The sequence below is a fragment of the Canis lupus genome, chromosome 1 (assembly GCF_011100685.1).
Source record: "Canis lupus familiaris isolate Mischka breed German Shepherd chromosome 1, alternate assembly UU_Cfam_GSD_1.0, whole genome shotgun sequence".
Classification (NCBI taxonomy): Eukaryota; Metazoa; Chordata; class Mammalia; order Carnivora; family Canidae; genus Canis; species Canis lupus.
Window position 1 is genome coordinate 38,422,718 of NC_049222.1, and position 27,622 is coordinate 38,450,339.

At 37.3% G+C, this 27,622-nt stretch overlaps 1 protein-coding gene across 36 annotated transcripts in view; it reads right to left on the bottom strand.

Annotated features, from left to right (window-relative positions):
* Nucleotides 1–27,622, bottom strand: part of LOC102154803 (DDB1- and CUL4-associated factor 13-like) — a 212,062-nt gene that overhangs the window by 181,860 nt on the left and 2,580 nt on the right. Inside the window, exons 2-3 of one of the 36 annotated variants that reach the window (XR_005353669.1) lie at nucleotides 18,538–18,700; nucleotides 406–578 (exon numbers count right to left, since the gene is read on the bottom strand). The exons of 32 other annotated variants lie outside the window; for them this stretch is intronic. The gene's annotated coding sequence lies outside the window, so the exon portion shown is untranslated. Of the gene's footprint in view, nucleotides 1–405; nucleotides 579–18,537; nucleotides 18,701–22,975; nucleotides 23,063–27,622 lie in introns of all 36 variants that reach the window. 3 more of the 36 variants (XM_038526289.1, XM_038526290.1, XM_038526288.1) reach the window with 3 other exon arrangements.

Here is a 27,622-nt window from a genome sequence, read left to right on the forward strand (position 1 = left end):
AGGAAGCACAAGGGGAATCTCAGGAGATAGGCACATTCTATATCTTGATTGGGGTGTTGAGTATATGAATTTCTGTATTTACAAAATCAATATCTCCTTTTAAATAAATACATTATGTTGCCCAAGGTTATGTTGTTAGATGTGTACAAGTTCATAAGTCTACCTTCTCCATTCTATCATGATTTCAAATCATTCTGTTTAACTATTAATGGCCTTGCCTTAAATTTTGGTTTTTCGTTATATTACTATTGCTATACCAGCTTTCTTCAGGTTGATATTTTCTTAATCTATCTCTGTATATGTTTTGTTTTAGGTATAGCTCATAAATAGCAAATAACTATGCTTTTAAAAATCCGTTACACTTTGGGTGTATTTTCATCTAAATACCAATGTATTTGAACTTACATGTACCATTTTGTGTTTTCTGTTTACAATCTTTACCCCCATTTCTTTATCTTCTTTCCTGTCTTCCATTGCATATGTAATATTTTTATTTTCCTCCTTTTCCTTCTGTTAGTACAAAATCTATAGATTGTTCTCCATTTTCATTGCTGTTACATTTTATCCTGCAAACTTACCTACATTTTTTAAAACAAAACAGTTATTCAGTATTTCCATTCTTGACTATTCCTTAGCTACCTAAAGAAAACCAAAGCAGCCCTCATCATCTTGTCTTTGAGGGTGTTAGTTTTACTTTCAATAATAGTTATTTTTTATTAAATAGTTAACATCTTTGTATCAGTTTCCGTGCTCAATGTGTCCTATAGCCTGTGCCTAACTCCTAGGTTCACTTTTCCTTAACATACCACTTCTATTAATTTTTGTTGAGTTATTGGCAGAATAAACTATTTGTCATATGTCTCTGTATGTCTGAAATATTTGTATTTGTTCCTCCTTTATCCCCAGGAGTAGAGTCGGGCTGGGGTTCCCCATGTGGAGCTGAGTGTATTAAGCCTCCTCTACTCAGCAAGAGCTGTAATCCCCACTGGGAACCAGACCACCAGTCTCCTTGTACCTTCCACCCTCCCCCTCTCTGTGCCAATTCTGCTGGATGGCAATAACCGTTCTTGTTTATAAGTCCCGCTATGTCTCTTTGCTTTCTCCTCTGATGTATTATCTTTCATTGCAGTACATTTGATAGGGAAAGAAGTGTTTGAAACAGATTCCCTCCTTCCTCTATTTCAAACTCTTGTTCTTCAAAAAAACCACTTATTCTTAAGTTTGGCTTGTTAGATGATAACTTTTGAAAAGAATGAGAAAATCCGAAGTTTCTCTTTTCTTCTGACATCGATACAGATTTTCCCTCAGTAAACTATTGGTAGGTTAAATAATTAAAGAATATATCATGTAAGCCAAGCATGTTACACTTTTTATTTAACTATTAAATTCAAGTTCAGTCAAAGTTTATGAAAGTTCAGACTAGTGAACTATAATTCTCAGCAGGTTAAAAAAGAATTTGCAGATTAAGGGACATTTGGTCTCTGTCCTAATAGATGAATAGGAGTTTGCCAGACTAATAAATGATGAGACGTTCAGAGCAAAAAAAGGTCACAAAATTACCCAGAGTTAAGTGGTCCTACAGTGTGATTTTAAAATATAAGCCAATATCTCAAAACCAAGGGAATCCAATAAAAATCAGGATTTCTAGCTTCTGACAGAAAAAAACGGTCAAAGTTTTGCTAAAACTGAGCCCAGCCCTCCAGTATTTCTACAAGGCTGGAGCTGAGTAGTTCTCCTTTCAGATAGGGTAGTGAATGTTTTAGTCTTCTCTCCCTGTACCACCTAGGTCCTCCCTAAGCTTATGTACAAGCTCTGCAGAAAGTCTGGAAGGCAACAAAGGTGTATAATGCATTTAGAAAAGGTTTTAAAACAAGAGAGTAATGTGATCTGATCTTTGTTTTCATGAAGCAAGTCTAGGAGTGAAGGACAATGGGTGTGCAGGAAGGAGAGGGGGCAATTTGAAAGCAGAGAAACCAATCAGAAGGCTGTTACAATAGTCGAGGAGAATGATGACAAAGTGCAAAGCTCATCCGTAGCTACGAGACTGCAGTGAAGGATACAGAATCAGAGAATTTTGAAAGGTAGAATAAAAAAGACTTGGAAAACGAATTGAATGCCAATTGTGAGGAAAAAATGTGTCAAAAATGATTTAAATGCTTCTAGCTTTGGGAACTGCTTGCTGACATCCACTAAGACATAAAACTGAAAAGAAAGCAAAAGTTTTGGTGAATAAAGAATTGTGGTTTCTGTGTGTGTGTGTGTGTGAGAGAGAGAGAGAGAGAGCGAGAGAGAGAGAGAGAGAGACCTCTTTGAATCAGAGGCTGGGTCTTAGTTATCTCTGTGTTCCCAGCTTCTAACACATCTATTGAAAGGTGTTCAATAAATGAATGTTGAATTGAACTCAATTAAGCTTATTGATTTTTAGTTGTTTGTGGGAAGGTCATAGAGGTGGAAAAGTCCAGAAGTCAATTTGCCATTTTAGAGCTCAACAGAAATGTTCAAGCTGGAAATTAATTTAGGTATTGTCAACATATTTATTTTCTTGACAGATTTCCATGAGTTGTACAGTTGTATTTATTTTCTTGACAGATTTCCATGTGTTAAGGTATACTGATTTAGAGTATATCTTGATTAAAAGCTTATGATTTTGTTTATTTATATGATTGTCATATGTGCTTAATATATATTGTAATATTGAGGATTTATTGATGTGTTCACCATATCCTCTCCTGTGTGTTTTTTTTTTACCAAAAGACATTTCTGATAGACTCTAAAATTAGAACAAATTTAATTTATTATAGAGTCATCAGGTAATGTGAAAGGAGCTCAAGTGATATAAGTACAAATACATCAGTTTCTAAATTGACCAAGGTTTCAAGTACCAATTTCAGAAAAAAAAGAACATTAAAAATGATAAAAGCAATATTCTAAGCAAACACTGATTATTCACTCAAAAGCAGTGTCTACACAGTGTAAACTTTTTAAAACAAAGATGTGGTCATTGTTTAAATTGTTAGGTTAGTTTTTAGTTTGAACTTGCTATGTTCAGGGTAAAAGGAATATGCTCTGTATTTTTTAAGTGTGCCATTCTCATCCTCTCCTGAGTTTATCTTTCCTTTAGAAAGCACACAAGTAAGGAAAAAAAGAAAGGAAAAAAAAACAAAGAAAGAAAGAAAAGATGTAACAGCTTCTTTTCCAATTCCCTATACTACTTGGTCATCCAACACTTACAAGATCTCAAGGGATCTTGACTCCATAACTCTAGCATGTTCCCTGCCTGGAGACACACAAGAGTTGTTACTTTGGTAACCATTCTAGAGGAAACCAACACTATCCAGAGTCAAGCACCAAAACACAATGACATAAAAGAGAAACAGGAATTCACAGTGTGCTCTTTTCTATTTCCTAATTTTTTCCTCTCTTTTTACTTTTCATTGACAACAGTATAGAATACAAAAAAAAAAAAAAAAAAGAAAGGAATATGATTTCCCCATGCACCTGTCACCCAGTTACAAAACTCTACAACTTAGGCCATTGCTTGTTGTGTATCTCTTTTACCATCTGCTTCTTTCCTTCCATACAACAATGGGAATATTTTGAATCAAATCCTTGCTATTGTATTATTTATAAATATGTCAGTATGCATCTAAAAAAACAAGAACTCTTTTTTAAATATATTCATTATTCTTGCCTCCCAAGAGAAGGTGATATTCTCCAACATCATCAAATATCCACTGTGTTTGAATTTCTCTTATTGTGTAAAACACATATGTTTTGTTTTTTATTTTTACCACTGGGTAGGTTTGGATATGAATCCAAGTCAGATCCACGTATTGCATTTGTTTGTTGGGTCCTTTATCTCTTTTAATTGATAGGGCCCTCCTCTCTCATTTTTCTCTTGGCAATTCATTCGTTAAAGAAACCAGATAATTTATTCCTGCAGAGTTCATCAAACTCTAAGATTTTGCTGACTCCATCTCTATCATGTCCTTTAATATGTTTCTGAAACTGTATAGTTAGATCTAGAAGCATGATTTAATTCAGGTTCAGATCTGGGATAGAATGTTTGTAGAGGTACAGAAAATTCAGCTCTCCTTTAGATACCTATGAATCAATGGCCATCAGTGGATCATATACTTAGTTCCATTGTTTCATAAGGGGTTTAAAATATGGTGATATTTTCTCATTCCTTTGCCATCTATTAGCTGACATGCTTCTATGAACAGAAATCTTCATCAATTCTATGGTTATCCTGAAGACAACTCATTCACACAGTAGAAATAAATGCTTGATTCTTTCCTCCTAATTACTAGTTTTTAGATAATAGGTTGGTTCCCTCACAGCCACCAAAGTTTAAAAAGTTAGTTTTTAAATATCATTTTGTACTCCTAAATTTTAAAGTGATGTGTTTCATCCCCTTCCAAATATTTCCTTTTGATGCTCAAATTATCCCATCTTTGGCCAGTACAAGCCTCTTCAAGGTGGCTCCTAAATTCTTTGACACAATCCCAGTCAGCAGTCTGTTGATTTCCTTAATCTTTGGTATAACAAGATAGATATCTAGTATATTTCCTACTCTAAACCAAGATTCAGATATTTTTTCCAAAGTATTCTGTTTTTAATAGTATATTATATTTAGAGACCAGAGTTTGGGCAAATTCTGATTTTTAGTTCTGTAAAGTGTGAGAAATACCAACTACAAGGACTGTATTTTACCTCCTTGAATGTGTTCCTTCCCCCCAGAAGTCACTTATACCTGCCATTCTTTCTTGTCTGGAACTCTCTTCTCTCTTCTCTCCACTTTTTGCCTATCTATCTCTCCCCACTCACCTTTCATATTTCCGTTCAAAATTCACTATCTTTTCTGGATGCATGTTTCTGTGGCTTGTCCTGCATAACAGACAACATGGACTTGCACTTATGCAAGTGGGCTAAAAAAACGTTGTTTGTGAGACTCATGGTATGTAAAGGACCTTGGAGGCTTGGTTATTTGAAATATATAATCTGGCCTCCAGGTCAGAACTGGCCCTTCTGTTCTGGACACCCAGAGTTATAAATCTTGCCTCATATCCTCTCCTGCTCCAGGCTGGGATGGCCCCCCAGAATGGAATCCAGGAGGGAAGGCAGACACTCATAGTCCAGGCTTCTTTATAAGTATAAAAACGTGATTAACATAGAAATGAAGCTTGCTCAAACTGCATGTAGGCAAACAAATGTTTAACTTCAAAACCTGTCATTTGCCCTATAAATATTGCCCTTTTGGGATGGTCAGTTGAGGGGAGGACACTTTCCCCTGGTCTCTCAATTGGGACTCCAGCCTGGCTATCTCCATGGGGCTTCCCCAGCTGATGAGGCTGGATGTTGTAAGTACTTGATTTGATGTAACTCTGCCTTATTCTCATTATTGCCTACTATTACCTTCATCTGTGTGTCGATTCCTTTCCTCTTCCATTTCTATCAGGTTTCTATAATAATAATAAAATGTTCTTCCCTTTTCAAAACTGAAAACACAGCTATTGTGAACCTTTTTTCTAGAAAACTGTTCCAGGAATGTTTTTCCAACTTCTTGACATAATCAATTTCTCCTGCTATAATAGGCTCTCAAAGATCACATGCCCTTGCATATATTTAGCATTCATGTAAACACTATTTGAGGTATACCTAATTTTCATGCTAGACTATAATATCCAAGAGGGGAGATCCCTGGGTGGTGCAGTGGTTTAGCCCCTGCCTTTGGCCCAGGGCGCAATCTTGGAGACCCAGGATCAAATCCCATGTCGGGCTCCCAGTGCATGGAGCCTGCTTCTCCCTCTGCCTGTGTCTCTGCCTCTCTCTCTCTCTCTCTCTCTCTCGACTATCATAAATAAATAAAATTTTTTAAAAAATAAATAAATAATATCCAAGAGGGTAGGACCCATATTGCTTTTTGCTCAGAATTGTGTCTTGGGTCCCAAGTCAATGCCTGACATAGATTAACACTGTAGTGGGTTGGTTAATGTCCCTCCCAGACCCCCATTCATGTCCACATGGAGCCTTAGATTGTAACCTTCCTTGAAAATAAGGTTTTTGCAGATGTACTTACTTAAGATGAAGTCTTCAGGGATTAAGGTGGACCCCAAATTCAATAACTGGTGTCCCCATAAGAAAAGGAAAGAACACACAGACACAGGGAATGAGGCCATGTAAAGCGGTGAAGACAGGCACAGAGATTGGAACAGTGAGGCCGAAGCTGAGGAGTGTGGAGGACAACATAGGGAATCACCAGAAACTGGAAAAAGCAAGGAAGGATTTTCCCCTAGAGCCTTCAGAGAGAGGACAGCCCTGGGGGCAGCTTTATGGCAGATTCCTAGTCTCCAATACTAAGTGTGAGGGAATACAGTTATATTATTTTAAACTCCCTGATTTCTGGTGTTTTGTTATGGCAGCCCAAGGAAACTAATATGATGGACAGGACATTTTAAAAATCGCCACACAGGGCAGCCCCCATGGCTCAGCGGTTTAGCGCTGCCTTTGGCCGGGGGTGTGATCCTGGAGACCCGTGATCGAGTCCCATGCTGGGCTCCCTACATGGAGCCTGCTTCTCCCTCTGCCTATGTCTCTGCCTCTCTCTCTCTCTCTCTCTCTCATAAATAAATAGAATCTTTAATAAATAAATAAAAATCACCACACAAAGGTAGAATTTCCTACCCTTTTTTCCCATAAAGATAATCTCCCACCCTGTAAACCTCCCCTGTTCCTTATGCCCGAAAGCTCTCAAGGCTTGCTGATGACTGATGGAGAAGATCATGACTTGAATATATCATACAGTATGGAGATTCCTGCTTGGGGAAAATTGGGGTGGATGGGAGGACTCGTTTTGAGAGTGCTAGGGGAGTAGGAGTGAATAGTTGCACACAAAAAAAGCCAAAATGCAAAGAAAAAGTGGATATTTAAAACAGAAATGTGAAATCTGGGGGACATAGCATTGCTATTAGACTTTCAGTTTGAGAAAGAGTGTCATCTTAATGAGACACACCCAAGATATCTTTGGTCACCAATCTGCACCTGTTATAATATTTGCCATCTCTCTCTACAGCTACTATCACCAACTTTGTTAGTCAAGGAAACTATATTCCCTTGCTAAAATCCTTCCTCCCTTTCATTGCATTTTGACTTCTCACTCATGATGTCACAACCCAAGAACGTTCCTGCGCTTCGTGCATTATTCAAAGTTCATTTACCTTAAACAGGTAAAGTTTAATATTGAACAAATCTCTTTAATCAATAAAGAGTTTCGTATGTGATTCCATCAAGCAACTAAAACCAAAATAATCTCTCCTAAAATGCTACAAAATATAGACTAGATATCATGTAACCTAGAAATTATGCATGACAATATAAAGTTACATTTTAATTTTAACTTGATGCCTTACTCAATAAGTACAAAATAGTGAATTACATAATTTCCTTTATTTTAAAGAAAATCTAGATTAAGGGTTTTCTGAGCAAATGGCTACCAAAATCCCACTTCCAAACTTCTACTTTATGTCATACGAGGCTTAATTGAGAGGTATCTTCATAGGGTAAAAACATTACTCAATTTGAAAGCATAAGACCTTGATTTGAGACCTGCTACTTCTAAACAGGACAAAACTGCTACTTCTAAGCCACTTAAACATGATCAAATAAGGTGGGAGGGAGGAACATATAAATATCTAAGGGTAGTACCTGGTATGCAGTTGGCATTTAACAAAGATGGGCATATAATTAGATCCAGAGTGTAATGATTAGGATCAAAGGACTGTGGGATAAAGAAGACCCAGGGTCAAATTCTGAATCTGCTTCTCACCAGATTCAAATGTTGACACATTTGGGGAGCTTTCTTAGCCTCAGCTTATTCCTCTAGGAAGTCCATTCCTACCACAATGGGCCTTACAAACATTAAAAAACATAGCACATAAAGGGAACTTAACCCAGTGTCTGGCACATTGGAAGTGCTCGATAAACATTTTCATTATTATCATTATTCATACAAATTAATGTTTCAGAGGGATGCTTCATAGTGATTCTACATTTTTGGATGTTTGAAATACTAAGATATTGAAATAAAATAGTATTTGGGTTACCTTATATTTAATTAAATTCAAATTAATGCTAAATCATCACAGACTAAAATCTGAACTTTAAAATTATGATAATGGGGGATCCCTGGGTGGCTCAGCAGTTTAGTGCCTGCCTTCGGTCCAGGGCATGATTCTGGAGTCCCTGGATCAAGTCCGATGTTGGGCTCCCTGCATGGAGCCTGCTTCTCCCTCTGCCTATATCTCTACTTCTCTCTCTCTCTCTCTATGTCTCTCATGAATAAATAAAATCTTTTAAAAAATAAATAAATAAAATAAAGTAAAATTATTATAACATTAGCAGAAATAAACTGTAACAACAAGGGAATACCAGAATGTAATACATAGAAGATCCAACCAACCCACATTCTTTCTCTAATAGTACTGGAAAAACATATTTTATGGGAAGACATAAAATAGGTAAAATCACATTTTAATACATTTTCATTTTATTATTTCTGAGGCTCTGTGAGATGATCTTCTCCCAAACTGTCTCATGTTTCCTAATGTTTAACATTCAACCATTAGAGAGTTAGTCATTTGACTTAAAAACATTCTCTGGAAGCAGGAAGACAACATGCTACCAGATATAAACATCTAAGTGGACATGAGGTTATCGTAGACATTCCAAAAACAGATCATGGATTCATAAATATCCTAGAACCAGAAAGGATAACTATCCAAAGGCAAAAGAAAGGTGAACAGATGTGCCCAGCTTCAGCTGTCTCCAACATTGGCAGGGGGGAACTAGAAACTTTTTATGGATAAGAATTGATTTTACTTAACAACAAAATCATACATGATCTTGCATTTGTGTAATGGTGAAGATAGATCTGATTAGAAGATTCCAAAGGTTTTAGGCTATGTTTTTCCTTTCAAATTCTATCAATGATCCAGATCCTTGAGATATTTGCATAAAAAAAACGTGATACAGCTATAGAATGCTGCCCTATCTGAAATGTTTTTATAATATCTATTGTGGAGCTATAATTTTACTAAAGACAACACAATGAAATGACAAACTCTTAAAAATCACCTATTTTTAGTCTTTGCTTATACATAAGAATAATATAAAAATATGCATTAGATTGGCAGGCCTGTCTTTGGCAGCCAAAGGCACAGCACCAAAAATGTATAATTATAAAATCACTCAACAACTATTTTGTCATGTAGCATGGCAGGTAAATAATGGTTGTGTTAATGTATGTATTATTTTAGTATCTGGTTATGCAAATGTAGACATTTGTTCAAGTGAAGGTTAAGCCTTTGGGAGATAATGGTTAAGATCCCCTGAGGATATTCTCTATTCTCAACAAAGGAAGTATTAAGTTTTTCCTCTGAGTATTTCTTTAAAAAGTATTTATAAAGTTTCCAAAGAAATGTGTACTTCTTCCTCTTAAATTCCAATATACAAAAGTATAAAGTAAATTACAAATATCTCCATATTACCTAGTCTTCCTGGTGCAGTCTGTCGTGTTGCCTTTGCATGTGTATGTGTGTATGCACATGGAGACAGAGACAGAAAGATTCTTCAAACTGTATTGTCAATGTTGTCAAAACTAGAGATTTTCCAACAGCTAAAGATGGATCTTCGTAGCTGTGGGAGTCTTCTGAATTAGACCTTTCTTACCCTTACCTGAATCAACGGTTTTAAGATCAAATCTCTAAGCTATTCAAATAGGAATTGTGGATATTTATAGTCTAGTGTTGTCCAATTCAGCATTTCTCAGTTCTAGCTGCTAAAACAGAAAGGAGGTGGAGGGGGTGGGGAACGGTGGAGAGAGTGGCATCAATATGCAAACCTCCAAAGTTTTTTGAAGATCAGTTTAAATATTTACCTCAAAGTTCAGAGAGGTTTCCAAAAGTTGCCCAGTTGGATTATTTTTAAGGTTTTTTGTTGGGTTTTGTTTTGCTTTTAAGAGTTTATTTATTTATGAGAGACAGAGAGAGAGAGAGAGAGAGGCAGAGACACAGGCAAAGGGAGAAGCAGGTTCCAGGCAGGGAGCCCAACGTGGGACTCGATCCTGGGTCTCCAGGATCACGCCCTGGGCTGAAGGGGGCACTAAATCGCTGAGCCACCCAGGTTGCCCTGTTGGGTTTTTTAAAGTATTTAAATTCTACTCAGCATCTAGTGTACTTTTGATTGCAGAAGTAAGAATTTAGTGATTCATCTCTTACCTATAATACCCAGTGCTCATCATAACACAAAAGTTGCCTGGTTGTTAAGAGTCTGCACATCTACTAAATGGGAAGAAGTCTCATGAGCTTGACCTCCTTGGAGAGATGAAGGCTGCTTCCTCTGTGGAGAGGGAAGCACTCTGAGAAGCTCTGCTCATACTATTGTGGTGCATTGTTTTCAGTCCTAATTGAAACTAGGAAATGCAGGGAAGTGTGATAATGAAAACAACAGGATCAGCGGAGTGTGGAAATTAGCTGACTTTTTCCCCACAAAATCTGTAAAAACAGACTAGTTTGAGTTAGGGGTGTGATTTCTGGGTTATATGCTAGAAGGGGTGTTTTACAGCTAATACCATGAAGCCAATAAGGAAATAGCCTTCGCTTACCTGTGACTCCAGGCACTTGTTACAAGAATGCTGCTTAAGAATAAATACAAGACTTTCTCAGAAGTCAAAATGCAGAGGTGAAGTTGGTGGTGGTGATCCATTCAAATCAGACCTGGTCCATACAGTTTTGAGCATTCCGTGAATCTCTAGCACAATGCCTACTTTACAGAAGCACTCAATAAATGGTCATTGGTGCCCTTGTTAATGCTTTGTTCTAACTCTAAGGGCATGATGTGCCATCATGAAGAGCAACGCTTCTTTTTTAATAGCTACACAAATCATTGGCAACTGGGAAAATCTTTCCCAGCCATCTGAAACTCTAAAAGAGACCTCTAAAGGTTAGTATCCAAAATACGTAAAGAGCTTAAATAACTGGGATCCCTGGCGGGGCGCAGTGGTTTGGCGCCTGCCTTTGGCCCAGGGCGCGATCCTGGAGACCGGGGATCGAATCCCACGTCGGGCTCCCGGTGCATGGAGCCTGCTTCTCCCTCTGCCTGTGTCTCTGCCTCTCTCTCTCTCTGTGACTATCATAAATAAATAAATAATACCTTTAAAAAAAAAAAAGAGCTTAAATAACTCAACACCAAAAAGCCACAATTAATCCAACTTAAAAATGGGTGGAAGAAAAAAAAATGGGTAGAAGACATGTACAGACATTTCTCCAAAGACATCCAGGTGGTCAATAGACACATGGAAAGATGCTCAACATCACTCATAATCAGGGAAATGTGAATCAAAATCGCAATAAGACATCACTTCACACCTGTCAGAATGGCTAAAATCGCAAATACAAGAAACAAGTGTTGGTGAGGATGTGGAGAAAGAGAAACCCCCATGCACTGTTGGTGGGAATGCAAACTGGTGCACCCACTGTGGGAAACACTATGGAGCTTCCTCAGAAAAGTAAAAATAGAATTACTATATCATTTAGTAATTCCACTACTGAGTATTTGCCCAAAGAATACAAAAAAAAAACTGATTTGAAAAGATATATGTACCCCTCTGTTTCTTCCAGCATTATTTACAGTAGCCAAATTATGGAAATAGCCCGTGTCCACTGAGAGACAAATATATATGGAATTGATATACATGTACCATGGAATATTGTTCAGCCATAAAAAAGAATGAGATCTTGCCACTTGTAACAACATAGAGAATATATTGAATATAGAAAGTATAATGTTCAATGAAATAAGTCAGAGAAAGACAAATACCATATAATTTTACTCATATATGGAATTTGAGAAATAAAAGAAATGAACAATTGAAAAAAGAGACAAATGGGAAAACAGACTCTAAACTATAGAGAACAAACTGGCAGTTACCAGAGGGGAGTTACCAGAGGGGAGGTAGTGAGGGGGAGAGGTGAAAGAGGTGAAGGGGATTAAGAGCACCCTTATGGTGATGAGCACTGAGTAATGTATAGAATTGTCAAATCACTATATTGTACACCTGAACCTAATATAACACTACATTAACTATACTGGAATTAAATTTTCAAAATGACCTCTGAAAGTGGGAAAAAGGAAGATTTGTATCTGTGTGTGCTAGATTGTAAATCCCTTGAGGAATTTCTATCTCTTCAGTGTCACTGCCTAGTTTAATGCATGAAATGTAGCATGACCTCAGTAAATGCCACCATAAAGGGCACTGGCGAAGAGCACAAACTCTAAAGTCAGCCTGTTTGGGTATATATTCTGATTCTCCCACTTATTAGCTGTGTAATCTTGAGAAAGTTATTTAACCTCTCTGTGCTTCTGTATCCCCATTTATAAAATGGGGGTAATAATAGTTTTGACTTTCCTGGGTTACCCTGAGGTTCAAATGAACTATCACACGCAAATTGCTCAGAATAGTGCCTATCACCACGGGGTAGCTATATATTTGCTATAATTATTGTGATGATGAAGATGATGAGCTTTCCCCCAAACCTTAAGCACTAGCCTTAGAAATACAGCATGAAACCGAGCTTTCTGCCACACTCCTGGGGCCTCCTGACCCTCTGAGAAACGTATACAGTCGTCCCTTTCATATCCAGTAATCGATTGTGACAACAGCTACTAAGTGGAACACATTCTACCTAATTGTGGTTTTTTCAAGAAAAAAATGATGCCAAAGGAGCTGCCAAGTGCCTCTGCTGTGTTTTCAAAAGGCAAAGTTAAATCTTCTCTTGCTGCTCTTTGAACATTATCTGAAAATGATTAGAACTGTAACATTTGTGCTCTATTTAAGAAAATAACAATATTTTCTAAATTAGTGGGTAAATGATACTTACTAGTGGCCCCGTTAACCCTCACTGGCTTTTTTGGACGAAATGAGCCTATTTAAGAATAAATAAAGCACAAGAAACCTATTCTTCCTAAAAATCAATAAATAACGCTTTTAATTCACTTTGATTACTGGACTTGGCAGGAGAATAATCATGTCATGAAACTGACACCACAACAAAAAGCATTATGCTGACAAAAACAAGTAGGAATAAGCCAACTACTGAGCCGCAGAAAGAAAACATTATGCCCAGAAGTAGTTTCTGCCGCGAAATTGGGAGCCTGGGCTGTGCGGTCGGCCGCAGCGTGAAGAGCAGCGATTCTCTCTTGCAAAGTGCACTTGTTACAGCTGAGTGGCATCACCTCCACCTGTGCAGCAGTTCTTCCCGCCAACGGTTTCCAAGCGGTGTGAAGCCTGCCTCTGACACCTCCCTAGTAAACTGTGCCTGCAGATGAGATGACAGGACCGAGGGGAGCATGCACTAGATTCTGTTAGCAGGAGAACAGCCCCGACCAGGGCTTGCCATTGCACCCGGGCCCCATGACGTCACTCTAAATGCCCGGGAACGTCAGCGTTCATTTCCAAGAGGTGATCATTGTTGCCGACCTCAGTGAAGAAGTTGCATGTAAAGCATCCCTTTTTTTTTCTCTTTGTTTCTTGGAATCTACAATGAGAGTTTAAATGGAAGGAAGGTCGAAGTTCAGTAAGAGAAGCCTGGCCAGACAGAGCAGAAGAAAGATGGACCATGGAACCAGGAAGACCTGCTCAGGCTATCACCTTTGCCTTCCACACATTGTCTCCCTAATCAAGTTCACTTCTCGTCTGCAGACTCAGGTTCCTCCGTAGCAGAAGGGAATAATAAAATCTATCTCAGGGCTCTTATCAGAATTTAATGACATGTGTAGGCATCCAGCACATGGTGTTGTATATACTCAATGAAAAATACTATGAAAATTGTCTGCAAAATGACTCTTTTTCTTGGCCTTTAATATAGAGGAGACACCCAAAGGCTCCTTTGTATAACGGGACTGAAACCAAGCTGGATAACCCTGGAAGGTGAGATGAACTCGCAGGAGTCTAGAGCTGCGGGACACATGCTGCTTACAGCAAGGCACGAGACACTGGGAGTGAGGTTGTCACCTGGAATGCAATCAGGAGGGCCCCAAGTCCTCTCTATGCTCTCCTATCTTCACTGCAATCTTCTCTCTCTACCCCCTACCCCCAACTAACCAAACCATTGCTGGAAGAAGAGGAAGCCATCACTGTACTGTATGATGCCGGCTGCCAGGGAAGCTTACAAAAGGCTCTGCTTACTGCAAACTTCCTGACAGCTCTCACACCATCACTGTTGCATGTGCAAACCCTTTTTATGACTCCTTTAAACAGAGAGAATGTTAAGAGGCTAGAGCAAGCATGTGACTCCACTGTGAGTACCTTGGGCTTATTTATATACTGGGATGGGAAGAAGACTGATTTTTCTTCATTTTTACTTTACAGGCTGTGATTGCTACAGTATCCATGCCCCTCTCTGAGACTGAGGCACAGAATTAATAATTCACAAACAGTATGGGGGAGAAAACACATTATCTGACACACATCCAAAACCCAAAAACTAAAAGACAAATGTGGGGGTATGCAGTTAAAAGCAAAGAGCTCTAATTGAAACCTGAGTCACACTTATAACACCTTCTTCAAATGAAGGAGCACAGTGTGGTCTCAGTTCTCTGCCCATTGCATCCACCCCAATAATACCCAGGAGGATACAGTTTAATACTGCCACAGGCAAAGTAGAAAAGGCAAGAGAAAAGATTGTTGTTCTCTCTTTTCCTTTCTGCCTCTGTTAAACTCCAAGGAAAAGTGTTTCCAGTGGCAGGCAGTGAATCAGACTGAAGAAAGGTTTTGTTTCACCTCTTTAGGTCAGGTTAAATAAAACCTGTGTCAGAAGACATCCATGGGACATCTGGGTGGCTCCGTGGTTGAGTCTGCCTTTCTCAGGTTGTGATCCTGGGGTCCTGGGATGGAGTCCCACATCAGGCTTGCAGGGAGCCTGCTTCTCCCTCTGCCTGTGTCTCTGCCTCTCTGTGTGTTTCTCATGAATAAATAAATAAAATCTTTTTCTTAAGAAAAAAGAAAGAAAAAACAAAAACATCCTGGCAATTTATCTATAGCTAAAGATTGGCAGGGACACTGGGTGGCTCAGCAGCTGAGCATCTGCTTTCAGCTCAGGGTATGATCCCAGGGATCTGGGATAGAGTTCTGAATCAGGATCCCTGCAGGGAGCCTGCATCTCCCTCTGCCTATGTCTCTGCCTCTCTCTGTGCCTCTCATGAATAAATAAATAAAATCTTTTTAACAAATAAAATAAAATAAAGATTGGCAGATCTATCTCTATGCACAGCCAGTCACCCCTCTTTCCCATTGTTCCCCTCCTCTTGTGAATGCCCCAAGAAATACATGGGCAAGAGCAGAAAGATACTACACAGTTGACTCAACGTTTTTTTCCAATCAATTCTCATGCAAAAACAGACTCATCAAGAAATATACACTAAACACATGTATAATGTGCTAGGTCTCGCTGCTTCCTTCATGCATTTTCTGACAACACAGCCTCTTATCTATTTCGTCATAATGAGATACAGTTAGTACCAAATAATTTAGTGTGTTGCAATCTTGGTTATATGATTCAGTGTAGTGGTTAAGAGCATAGGGTCTGAGCACAGGCAATAGTGTTAAGGACACCATGAAGATAGTGAAAGGCAATGCATGGAGTGGGAAAAAATATTTACAAACCATTATCTGGTGCGGGATAAATATCCAGAATATATAAAGAACCTCTACAACTCAATAAAAATGAAACAACCGTATTTAAAAATGAACAAAGAATTTAAATAGACATATCTCCAAAGAGGATTTACAAGTGGCCAATAAGCACATGAAAAGATGCTCAACATCACTAATCACGAGGGAAACGCAAATCAAAACCACAGTGAGATACCATTACAATGGGTACCAGAAAAAAATATCGGCAAGATGGTAGAGAAATTGCAACCTTTGTACAGGGCCAGTGGAAGTTTGAAATGGTGCAGCCACTATGGAAAACAGTATACAATGTCTAAAAACGAAACAAAACAAAGAATTAACTCGAGTTGTAATAATTCTTCTCGCATATACCTAAAATAATTGAAAGCAGGAACTCAGATACTTAAACATCCATGTTGTATATTTACACTTTACCACAATAAAAAATATATAGGAATTTGGAAAAAATAAAGAGCCTAACTTCTGGAGCCAGTTCCATATGTGCCACCCTAGGTACCCCAGATTAGCCTTGGGCAAGTAATTTAGCTTTCTGTTTTCTCATCTGTAAAATGGAATAAGTAGAGTGCCTAAGTCATAGGTTGCTGCAAAGTTCATGGCAGATGACAAAAAGAAAAACCTGGCACATAATAAATGCACAAAACATGTTAGCTATTATTATTGCTACTTTGTATGGATGCTAAAAAACCCAATGCTATAGACAACAAATATTTCTTGCTTTTCTGCATCCCCTTAGAGCATTCTCTACATGTTACTAAATACTTATTTACTCATTTACATCTTTATATACAAAGAGGAACCTTATTGACTTAGTATCAGTGATTGTTTTCCAACACAGAATATAAATTAATATTGATCCATTCATATTCTTCAATAAGCCTCTTTGACCCAAAGATATACATTTGTAGACGTCTGGGTATTATCTTGAAAATATAGGTAATGCTGAGGTATTATCTTGTAAAGGACTTAATTCACATGGCTATATTCCAAGGCCAAGAGAATCATGAAGTCTTTCCCATTACTGTTGTTAACCAACCTATAGAACCAATCACAGAGTACAATGTAATTCAGACATCACCATTTATAAATAGATTCAAAGTAAGTCAAATAGATGGCAAAATCTCTGAGACTCGAAAGCTGATGCCTTCTTAGATCTCTTCACATCACTGAGGAAGGGATGGAGGTGTGAAGGTCATATAGACCACCAATAATAAATTCTGGCCCAGATGACGTTGGGGATCCATATTAAATTTCAAAGCAAGTGTATCTAAAGATGATGTTGGTTTTGAGTTGACAGCATGAGAAACAGGGCATTTGCTAATTCTCCCCTTTTAAAAAAAATAAAATAAAAAACCTCTACTCAAAATCTGTGATAATATAATAACAGGTGATTTCTGATATGTACAACATTTTTACAAGCTTTTCCTAAAATGAGTTTTTTAAAACCTTGCCTGATGCTGGCTTCTAAAATCATCTTCAATCTGAGTGAGAGCAAATTCATTTAACGGTTTATTTCTCCAACAATTTGAGTGACTATATCCCCTAGATATCTTTCTCGGAGCCCACACCCTAAAGCTTCATAATTCCATTAAATCACCACACAGCTGGGCAATTCTTTCTTTGCTCACATTATAGTGGTCCCCAGGGAATTTATGTAAATCTATGGAAATTCATTTTAAAGTCTGTACTCCAAAAGGGAGGATGCATCCTCATTAAGTAAACGATTATAACTACAAATAAGCTAAAAGGAACATGCTGGAGAGCTAAATTAAACTTTTCATCAGGAAAACTAAACCATTCACTTTCATATATGAGCTTTACCCAAATGCTACCAAAATCATGAGACAAAATATTTTGATGAAGTCCAAACAGATACCAAGGAAAGTGTAGCTGAGCCACTATGGCAGAACACAGCCTCCTTTCTGGTATAACCACCTGATGCCACCTTGGGCCATGGTACAGGAAAAGCTTCACCCTTATCATTCACAAGTTCTCAGGAAAGACTTCTCACATAAGGGTGAAAAGAAATGTACTCCCAAAGTCTTTCAAAGGGCACCCAAGTCAATTCTAAGAACCCCTAAAAAGACAGCTTAAAGGAGAAGATATTGTGTGTTAAAAAGAGGACACAAGCTTTGCAGTTAGACTTATCTGCCTCCCACTCCTACATCCTTCACCTACTAGCTGAATAAATCACCTAGACTTCATAGCATGGTTGGCACTCAAATGCCTTCATCTGAACAACAACGAAAAATGAGGTCTGAGTAAAATCTAAGCTCTAGAAATGAGGAGCTAACTGGAAGGGAAAGGAGAGAATTCCTCCACTTAAAAGTTATAGGTCCTCAAACAACTATGGTGTCTTCCCATCTTGGTAGATCTGCTCACCTCTCCTACTCCTGAGAAAGTAGGGCTAAAGCAATTTATGAGAACATTGACTCAATATTGCCACAGCCCTTTCTTCTTAAGCCATTCTAACATTTACTTTTTTCTCATATCTGAAAACTCCATACTCTACACAAATTACATCTTGGTTCTGAAGTTAGAATTAAAAGTGAAAATATCAAATGAGGGATCCCTGGGTGGCGCAGCGGTTTGGCGCCTGCCTTTGACCCAGGGCGCGATCCTGGAGACCCGGGATCGAATCCCACGTCGGGCTCCCGGTGCATGGAGCCTGCTTCTCCCTCTGCCTGTGTCTCTGCCTCTCTCTCTCTCACTGTGTGCCTATCATAAATAAATTAAAAAAAAAAAATTAAAAAAAAAAAAAAAAGAAAATATCAAATGATCAATTTTACCCATGAAAATCCCCCCTTAGGAAGGCTTAGCATTGGAATAGTCTCCCAGGAAGTCCAGCATTGGTCATTTCTTATGCATTATTGGGACAGATTGCTGATTCTTCAGTGGAGCCCAAGTGAACCAGCTGCCTTGACTTTCAGATTCATGTCATCTTAAAGATATCTGCAGAGACATAGACATTAGATATAGCTTCTGATAGTAGATTCATATTCCAATTAACATGATTCTCACACTCCATAGGAGATAAATGAAACTGAGACCAAGAGATGAAAGACAGATTCCCATCTCCATGCACACATTGGGTGGAATAACTGGTGGAATGGCCTACACTTTTTATATATTTGTTTTAGTATGTCTTTATTTTGCTAAGCAGTATGACAACATTTGCATACATTAAATATGCTTTAATCATCCAAGCATGATATTATGCCACATTTTGTTTTGTTACTGAAATGAAATTGTAGTCAATGGTAAACCCCACCAATCAGGCCACATATGAGGGCTGATAACTCCTGCTAAGTAAGAAAAAAAAAAGAGAGACTCCTTCACATTTTAGGAATTAAGACAAATCTTAGTCACCACTAGTAAATATCTGGGAAGAACACAAATACGTGAAGGAGTAAATAACAAGCTACTAAACAATGATGGGGTCAACCAACAAATCAAAGAGGAAATAAAAAATGCATGTAGGCAGGGACACTGAGGTGGCTCAGCAGTTAAGTGCCTGCCTTTGGCCCAGGGAGTGATCCTGGAGACCAGGGATCGAGTCCCACATCAGGCTCCCTACATAGAGCCTGCTTCTCCCTCTGTCTGTTCTCTGCCTCTGTGTGTGTGTGTGTCTCTCACGAATAAATAAAGAAAATCTTTTTAAAAATACATGGAGACAAATGAAAATGAAAACCCAATGATCCAAAATCTTGGATGCAACAAAATTTGCTCTAAGAGGGAAGTTTATAGGAATACAAGCTTACCTTAAGAAACAAACAAACAAAACAACCCTCAAATAAACAATGTAAGCTTTTATCTAAAGGAGCTAGAAAAAGAACAAACAAAACCAAAAGCAGTAGAGGAAGGAAATAATAAAGATTAGAGCAGAAATAAATTAAATAGGAACTAAAGAAAAAAAAAAACCAACAATAAAACAGATCAATGAAACCAGGAGCTGGTTCATAGAAAAGATTAACAAAGTTAATAAACCTTTAGCCAGACTCAGAAAGAGAAAGGGCTCAAACAAAATCAGAAATGAAAGGAGAGAAAGAACTGACACCATAGAAATACAAAAGATTATAAGAGAATATTATGAAAAATTATATGCCAACAAATTGGACAACCTAGAAGAAATGGATAAATTCCTGGAAACATATGACCTCCAAAAACTGAACCAGGAAGAAATAGAAAAATTTGAATAGACAGATAACCAGCAATGAAATTGAATCAATAATCAAAACACTTCCAACTAACAAAAGTCCAAAAACAAGTGGCTTCACACATGAATTCTGCCAAACATGTAAAGAAGAGCTAATACCTACTCTTCTCAAACTATTCTGAAAAATAAAAGGGGAAGGAAAGCTTCCAAATTCATTCTATGAAGCCAGGATTGCCCTGATACCAAAACCAGATAAAGACACCGCTAAAAAAGAGAACTGCAGGCCAATATCTCTGATGAACATAGATGCAAAAATTGTCAACAAAATATTAGCAAACAAAATCCAAAAATAAATTTTAAAAATTCAGCATGATCAAGGGGGATTTATTCCTGGGATACAAGGGCGGTTCAATATTCAAAAATCTATCAACATGACACATACCATCAACCAAAGAAAGGATACAAACCGTATGATCATTTCGATAGATGAGGAAAAAGTATTTGAAAAAGTTACAGCATCTGTTCGTGGAAAAACCCTCAACAAATATAGAAAAACCTAAAGACTCCACCAAACACTGCTAGAACTTATAAATGAATTCAGTAAGTTGCAGGATACAAAATCAATATAGAGAAATCCATTGCATTTTAACACACTAATAATGAAGTAGCAGAAAGAGAAATTAAGAAAACAATCCCATTTACAACTGCGCCAAAATTAATAAAATATCTAGGGATAAACTGAACCAAGTTGGTGAAAACCTTGTTTTCTAAAAACTATAAGTATTGCTGAAAGAAATTGAAGATGACACAAACAAATTGAAATATTTTCCATGTAATGGACTGGAAGAACAAGTATTGTTAAGATATTCATGCTACACAAAGCAATCTACACATGTAATGCAATCCCCATCAAAATACCAACAGATTTTTTTCACAGAACTAGATAAATAACCCTAAAATTGTATGGAACCACAAAAAGACTCTGAATAGTCAAAGCAATATTGAAAAGAAGAACAGAACTGGAAGCATCACAATCCCAGATTTCAAGATACACTACAAAGCTGTAGTAATCAAAATAGTATGGTACTGGCATAAAAATAGATACATAGATAAATAGAGCAGAACGGAGAATTCAGAAATAAATTCATCTTTGACAAAGGACGTAAGAAAAATTAATAGGAAAAGATGGTCTTTTCAATAAATGATGCTGGGAAAATTGGACAGTGACATGTAAAAAAAAAATGAAACTGGTCCACTTTCTCACACCATACACAAAAATAAACTCAAAATGGATTAAAGACCTAAGTGTGAGACCAGAAACCATAAAAATTCTAGAAGACTGCATAGGCAGTAATTACTCTGACATCAGCCATTAGCAACATTTTTCTAGACACTTTCTGGGGCAAGGGAAACAAAAGCAAAAATTAACTATTAGGACTACATCAAAATAAAAAGCTTCTTCATAGCAAAGGAGTCAATCAACAAAACAAAACAAAACAAAAAGACAAAAAGATTGGGGGAAGATATTTGCAAATGATATATTGCAAATGATATATCTGATAAAGGGTTAGCTATATATAGTTATATATTGGACTAGTTATATATATTGGACTAGTTATATATATATATAGTTATATAATATATATATAGTTATATATATATACAGGACTAGTTAGTTATATATTTCCATTTGTCTCCAATAAATATAGATCTATTATATATCCAAAATATTTATTAAAAAACTTATACAACTTAACAACAACAAATCCAACTGATAAATGGACAGAAGATATAAACAGACATTTCTCCAAGGAAGACATCCAGATGGCTAACGGACACATGGAAAGACACTCAACATCACTAATTATCAAGGAAATACAAATCAAAACTATAATGAGATATCACCTCACACCTGTCAGAATGGCTAAAATCACAAACATAAGAAACAAGTGTTGGTGAGGATGTGGAGAAAAAGAAACCCTTGTGCACTGTTGGTGAATGCAAACTGGTACATCCAATGTGGAAAAAGTATGGAGGTTCCTCAAAAACATAAAATTAAAACTACTGTATGATCCAGTAATTCCACTACTGGGTATTTACCCAAAGATACAAAAACACTAATTTGAAAAAAAATACATGCACCACTATGTTTATTGCAGGATTGTTTAAAATAGCAAAATTATGGAAGCAGCCCAGTGTCCATCAATAGATGAATGAGTAAAGATGTGATATGTGCATATATATACATATACAAAATATATATATTCAACCATAAAAAAGAATGAAATATTGCCTTTTGTAACAACATGGATAGATCTAGAGAATAACATGCTAAGTATAATAACTCAGGGTATGATAGATACAACATGATTTGGGGATCCCTGGGTGGCTCAGTGGTTTAGCGCCTGCCTTTGACCCAGGGCATGATCCTAGAGTCCCGGGATCAAGTCCCGCGTGGGGCTCCCGGCATGGAGCCTGCTTCTCCCTCTGCCTGCGTCTCTGCCTCTCTCTCTCTCTCTCTCTCTCTATGTCTATCATGAAAAAATAAAATATTAAAAAAAAATACCACATGATTTCACTTATATGCAGGACTTAAGAAACACATAAACACAGAAAAAGAGGTAAAGAAAAAACAGGACCTAAAGTACAGGGAATCATCTCATGGTTACCAGAGGAGAACTGGGCGGAGTGGGGGTAGGTGGGGGTGAAACAGGTGATGGGAATTGAGTCCACTTATCATGATAAGTTCTGAGTAAGGAATAGAATTGTTGAATCACTCTCTTGTATACCTGAAACTGATATGACACAGTAGGTTAACTATACTGGAATTTGAATTTATTAAAAGGCAACTCTTGGCCGGGATACACAGTCTAGTCCCTGTTACAGTTAAGCTAGCCCCAGAGTCATAGCTGTTTCTGTCTGTCCAGTTCTCTCTCTCACTGCCTGGGTTCTATCCGTCCCATTTACAACATATTTCAACTTTATTTCATTTCTTTGGGAAAAGGAATTCAGACCAGGCAAGTGTTCTCTGGCAGCTGCATCAGATTTTTGATCCAGAAAACTTGAAATACCTCATCTTTCTCATCTGTCTCCAGATCTGTATTTTGTTTTCCTGCAGCTCCCATTCCTTCATCCTCATCTCTTCACTCCTTCCATCTCTACATGGAGGGAGAAGGACAATAAACATGTATGGGTCACATGCAATTTTTAATACTATCCGCACTCTAAGAAACTATGCAGATTCCAGCATGTCAGTTTGAAAATAAACCCAGCTGCGTTGTGCTGGAACATGAAAAAAAAAAATGACCATTGACTTTCTGAAAGAGAAAAAATAAGTTGGTTTCTAATTCTTGATTTTTCATTTCTATTTTCAATATGAAATATCTAAAATGTGATGATGTCATTTTAATAAAATATAGAGGCAGAGATACTGTTGCTCGGAAGATTTGCTGTAAATACGCTGTAAGGAAATTGCCCTTACATTATTATAAAAGTTTTAACTTTAATCATTAAAGCCACATCTAATCTTCTACAAAGACGCTGCTACTCCTGCAAGCATAACTCACTGCTGCCTCCTCGATGCTCCTCTTGTGTATATGTTTATCAATGGTGATGATATTAACATGCAATATCTTGTGTTTCAAATTTATATACATCTATTTCCTCCATGTGATGGTAAAGCCTCTTGATTACTTTGGAGATATAAATTCAGTTTCTTGCAAAGAGTAGAGGCTCAATAAATATTTATTGGGCTTTATTTGAGTTATTCTGTTATAAACTTGGGAACTGATAAGAGCACCTTTGCTTCCTCCTCCACGTTTGGCCCATCCCTCACCATCTTAACTAGCCGTCCATTGCTCTTTTCCGCATCCACCACCTCTTAGATACCAATTCACAATCTCTCAGCCTCATGTGTCTTTTGTTTCAATTGCTGCTACAGTAACCAGCTCTGCATGGGTTGGGAATGATTTCATTTGTGCAGAACTTGACAGTAACCATACTCTACGCCAAGCCACAAGCCTCTTGCCAACCCAGAACTTCCTTGTTGACACTGAGGTGCGAGGGGTCTTGTTAGTTGCCCACAACAGCAGTCTGGAACTTCTGGGGAGTACAGCAAACCTGTAATCAGTGACCAACAACAAAACAAAGAAACCTCTTTCTCAACTGTCTGTGGTTCTGAGGTGCAGTTGATATGGCCTTTCACAGGACGCCCCTACAACACGAAGCAATCTCCACAAGTGCCATTAGTTCAGCAGCACACCCTCCAGCCAGTTCTTTATCCCTTCCTATCTCAAAATTTTTACACTCACTGCTGCCCCTCTCAGTAAAAACAATCACATAAATTCTTGCATCAGACTCTGCTTTCTGGGGTGCTTAGGCTAAAACACCTGTCTGCATCACAGCCCCCTGCCAAGAGAGGACATGGTTATGTCTGCATCAGATAATCCTCTCCACTTTTCAGTGGAGGATTTCACAGGGGGCACACCTAGCACAAAGGTTACTCATCCACCAACGAAGTCAGCAAATAAGACTCTAGACTCAGTGTAAAAAGAAGCCAAACAAGTTAAATTCTTCTCTAGGGAACTTAGAGACAGGAAAAGAAGACATGAAGCTAATAGCAATAGATTATGATATAAAGACAGAAAGTGTCAGGGCAGCCATGATGCTGTAATTGCTCAATGCAGTAGCAATTATTACAGGCATGTTGTTTCCCTCTCCCTTCTTCAACTCCTTCTTAGATGCCACCAAGACCTAAGTCAGAGAATCAGCATTCATTTTCAGGCTCTACTCCTTATCTTCATTCAGGCTTTTTGCCATAATATCTGATTAATTAAAAAAGGGCTTCTAACCTTGCTGTTCTGAGCTCAGGCTCTTCCTAACTCATTTCATATTATTTATAATTGCCATCCTGTCCGGTGGCACTCATCAGATCACTTTCTCTTCTCAGGTAAGTTTGATAACTTTTACTTTTTTGATAAGTGTAACATTAAGTGGCTCCTCTCCTCATCAATCCATCAACATTAAATTCAGCTTCATTTTTTATGCTATTTTTCAATAGCATTTCACCCTCAAGCCTTATTCCTAAAATGCACTTTATGGACTTGCAATTTAAAGAACAATACCTTATCCCATATGCTCAACAACTCTATATGCTAAAACTACTGAAATAACCAACAGAATTTTTTATATTTTATTATTTATTCATGAGATACACAGAAAGAGAGACAGAGATACAGGCAGAGGGGGAACCAGGTTCCATGCAAGGAGCCCAATGTGGGACTGGAACCTGGGGATCCTGCCCTGAGCCAAAGGCACATGCATAACTGCTGAGCCACCAGGTGTCCCAATGACCAACAGATTTTAAAGCTAAACCATGTTTCTATGTTGGAATCTATGGATGGTTTCCTTTAAAAGATGGAAAATTTAATAGTTTCTATAAAATACGGTGCATGTCAGGTCAAATTAAGAGAAAGACTGAGCACAATTCACAACAGATGACAGAGGATTGAAGAAATTAGTACGTCCAGATAGTTTGAATGACATGATACTATAGCTAAGAAAGAAAGAGGGAAAGAAATATAGAAAAAAATGGACAAACAGAAAGCACAAAGATCACATAATAAGTAAATATGCATCACTAATCACAATATTTATATATGTAGACCAAACTTGCCAGTTAAAAACAGAAATCTTAAGGCTAGATAAACAAAAATTCAACTATATGCTCTGTATGAGAGATGCACCTAAAATATAAAAGGATATCATGACTGACAGATATATCCAGCAAATAATAGCCCAAAGAAATCTGGGAGCGCTATATTAATGTTATAAAAATAGTCTTTAAGGTAAAAAACAGACAAACAAAAAACCATTATCAGGAAGAAGAGGTGATACTATGTGAAGATTAAAGTTTCAAATTACCAATAAGATTTAACAATTAGATATGTATTATGAACCTATCTCAAATTACATAGTGCAAAACATTCAAGAACTACAGAGAGAAACTGACAAATCATCATAGTAATATAAGAATAAAACACACATTTCTCAAGTATCCAGTGTTCGGTCATGAAAAAAACCTTTAAAAAAATCTTTGGATTTTTTTTTTAAAACCTCATAAAAAAATCTTTAAAAATCTATTTAAAAAAATCTTTGGACAACCAGCCTTGATCTAATGGATATATATATAAATAGAGAAAAAGAGAGATATTCCATATTTTGTTCTCAACTACACAAGATACATTACCAAAATTGAACACATTAATCCATAAAGCAAAGCTTATTATGTGTGTGTGTGTAATATATAGTCTTTATATATATGTATATATGAATATGTAATTCATGTATATATATTTTATATACTCTAATTCCTTAGCCACAATGCAACTCAATCAGAATGATTTGAGATAAACTTTTAATATCTTCTTATGAAAAAGGTCTTACACACAAAAAAATAAATGGAGTAGTATATGGAATGCTCTTGTATCCTTCAATTGTCTTCAACAATTAATCAAATCCTAGTCAATCTTTTATCATCTATATACCAGTCCCATCTGAATTTTTCTGAAACAAATTCATTCCACAAATATTTGTAACTCTATTTAAAAAGGACACTTTTAATATAACCATAATACCATTATGTATTTTTTTAAATATATAAAAATTCCTCAAGTATCCAGTAAGTATTCAAAATTCCCCAATTATCTCAAACACTCTCTTGTTTGTTCTAATCAGGATCCAAATAAGGATCACACAGTGCATCTGATGAGTGTGTTTGAAGTCCCAAATAGATACATTATTAAAACCCCGTAGGATTGAAATTTTAGAACCACACTTCCAAATAATTCATAGGTCACATAAGAAATGGTAATGGAACATTAACAGTGTTTGTAACTGAACAAAGAGCAAAATATCAATATAGATAAAATGTTGAAATGCAATGATGAAAGTAGTAGCTGGAAAAAAATGTTTACCCTTTAATGGTTATATCAGAAGAAATGGTGAAAATCAATGATTTGAACATCCAACTTAAGAATTTGGTGGGGGGTGGGGAGAATGATAGAATATAAACAAAGCAAATGGAAGGAAGAAACAAATGAAAGAATAGATTATTGAGGGGTGCCTGGTTGGTTCAGTCCATTAATCATGGACTCTTGATTTTTGTCTCAGGTCATGACCTCAGGGTCATGAAAATCAAGCCCCATGGAGGGCTCTACACTCAGCAGAGATCTACTTGAGATTCTCTCTCTTCATCATCTTCTGTCCCTCCCAAATTCTCCCTCTAAAGTAAATAAATAAATAAATCTTGAAAAAATAAAGAATAGATTATTGAAATAGAAGACTAAAATACAACATAGGATCAGTGCAATGGAATAAAGTTAGTTCCAATTCTTTGACACTCATTCCTTTGATAGGAGGAATCTACTTCCCCCTCCCCTGGGTGTTCTGTGACCACTCTAAGAGTATAGCAGAGGTGATGTTTTGTCAGGTCTAGGTCTAGACCTTAAGAAAACTTGTAATTTCTACTGCTTGTTTCTGTATACATTTTCAAAATTGTGAATTGCAGTGTGAAAGGCTCAAAAACTCTATTGGAAAGGTCATGTGGAGAGGCCCTGTGCTACATGGACACGGGAAGGAATCCATCCGAGCTCAGCCTTCTCGGTTTCCTTGCCAAGGCATCGGGCACCTAAGTGAACCAATCTTAGACTCTCGAAACC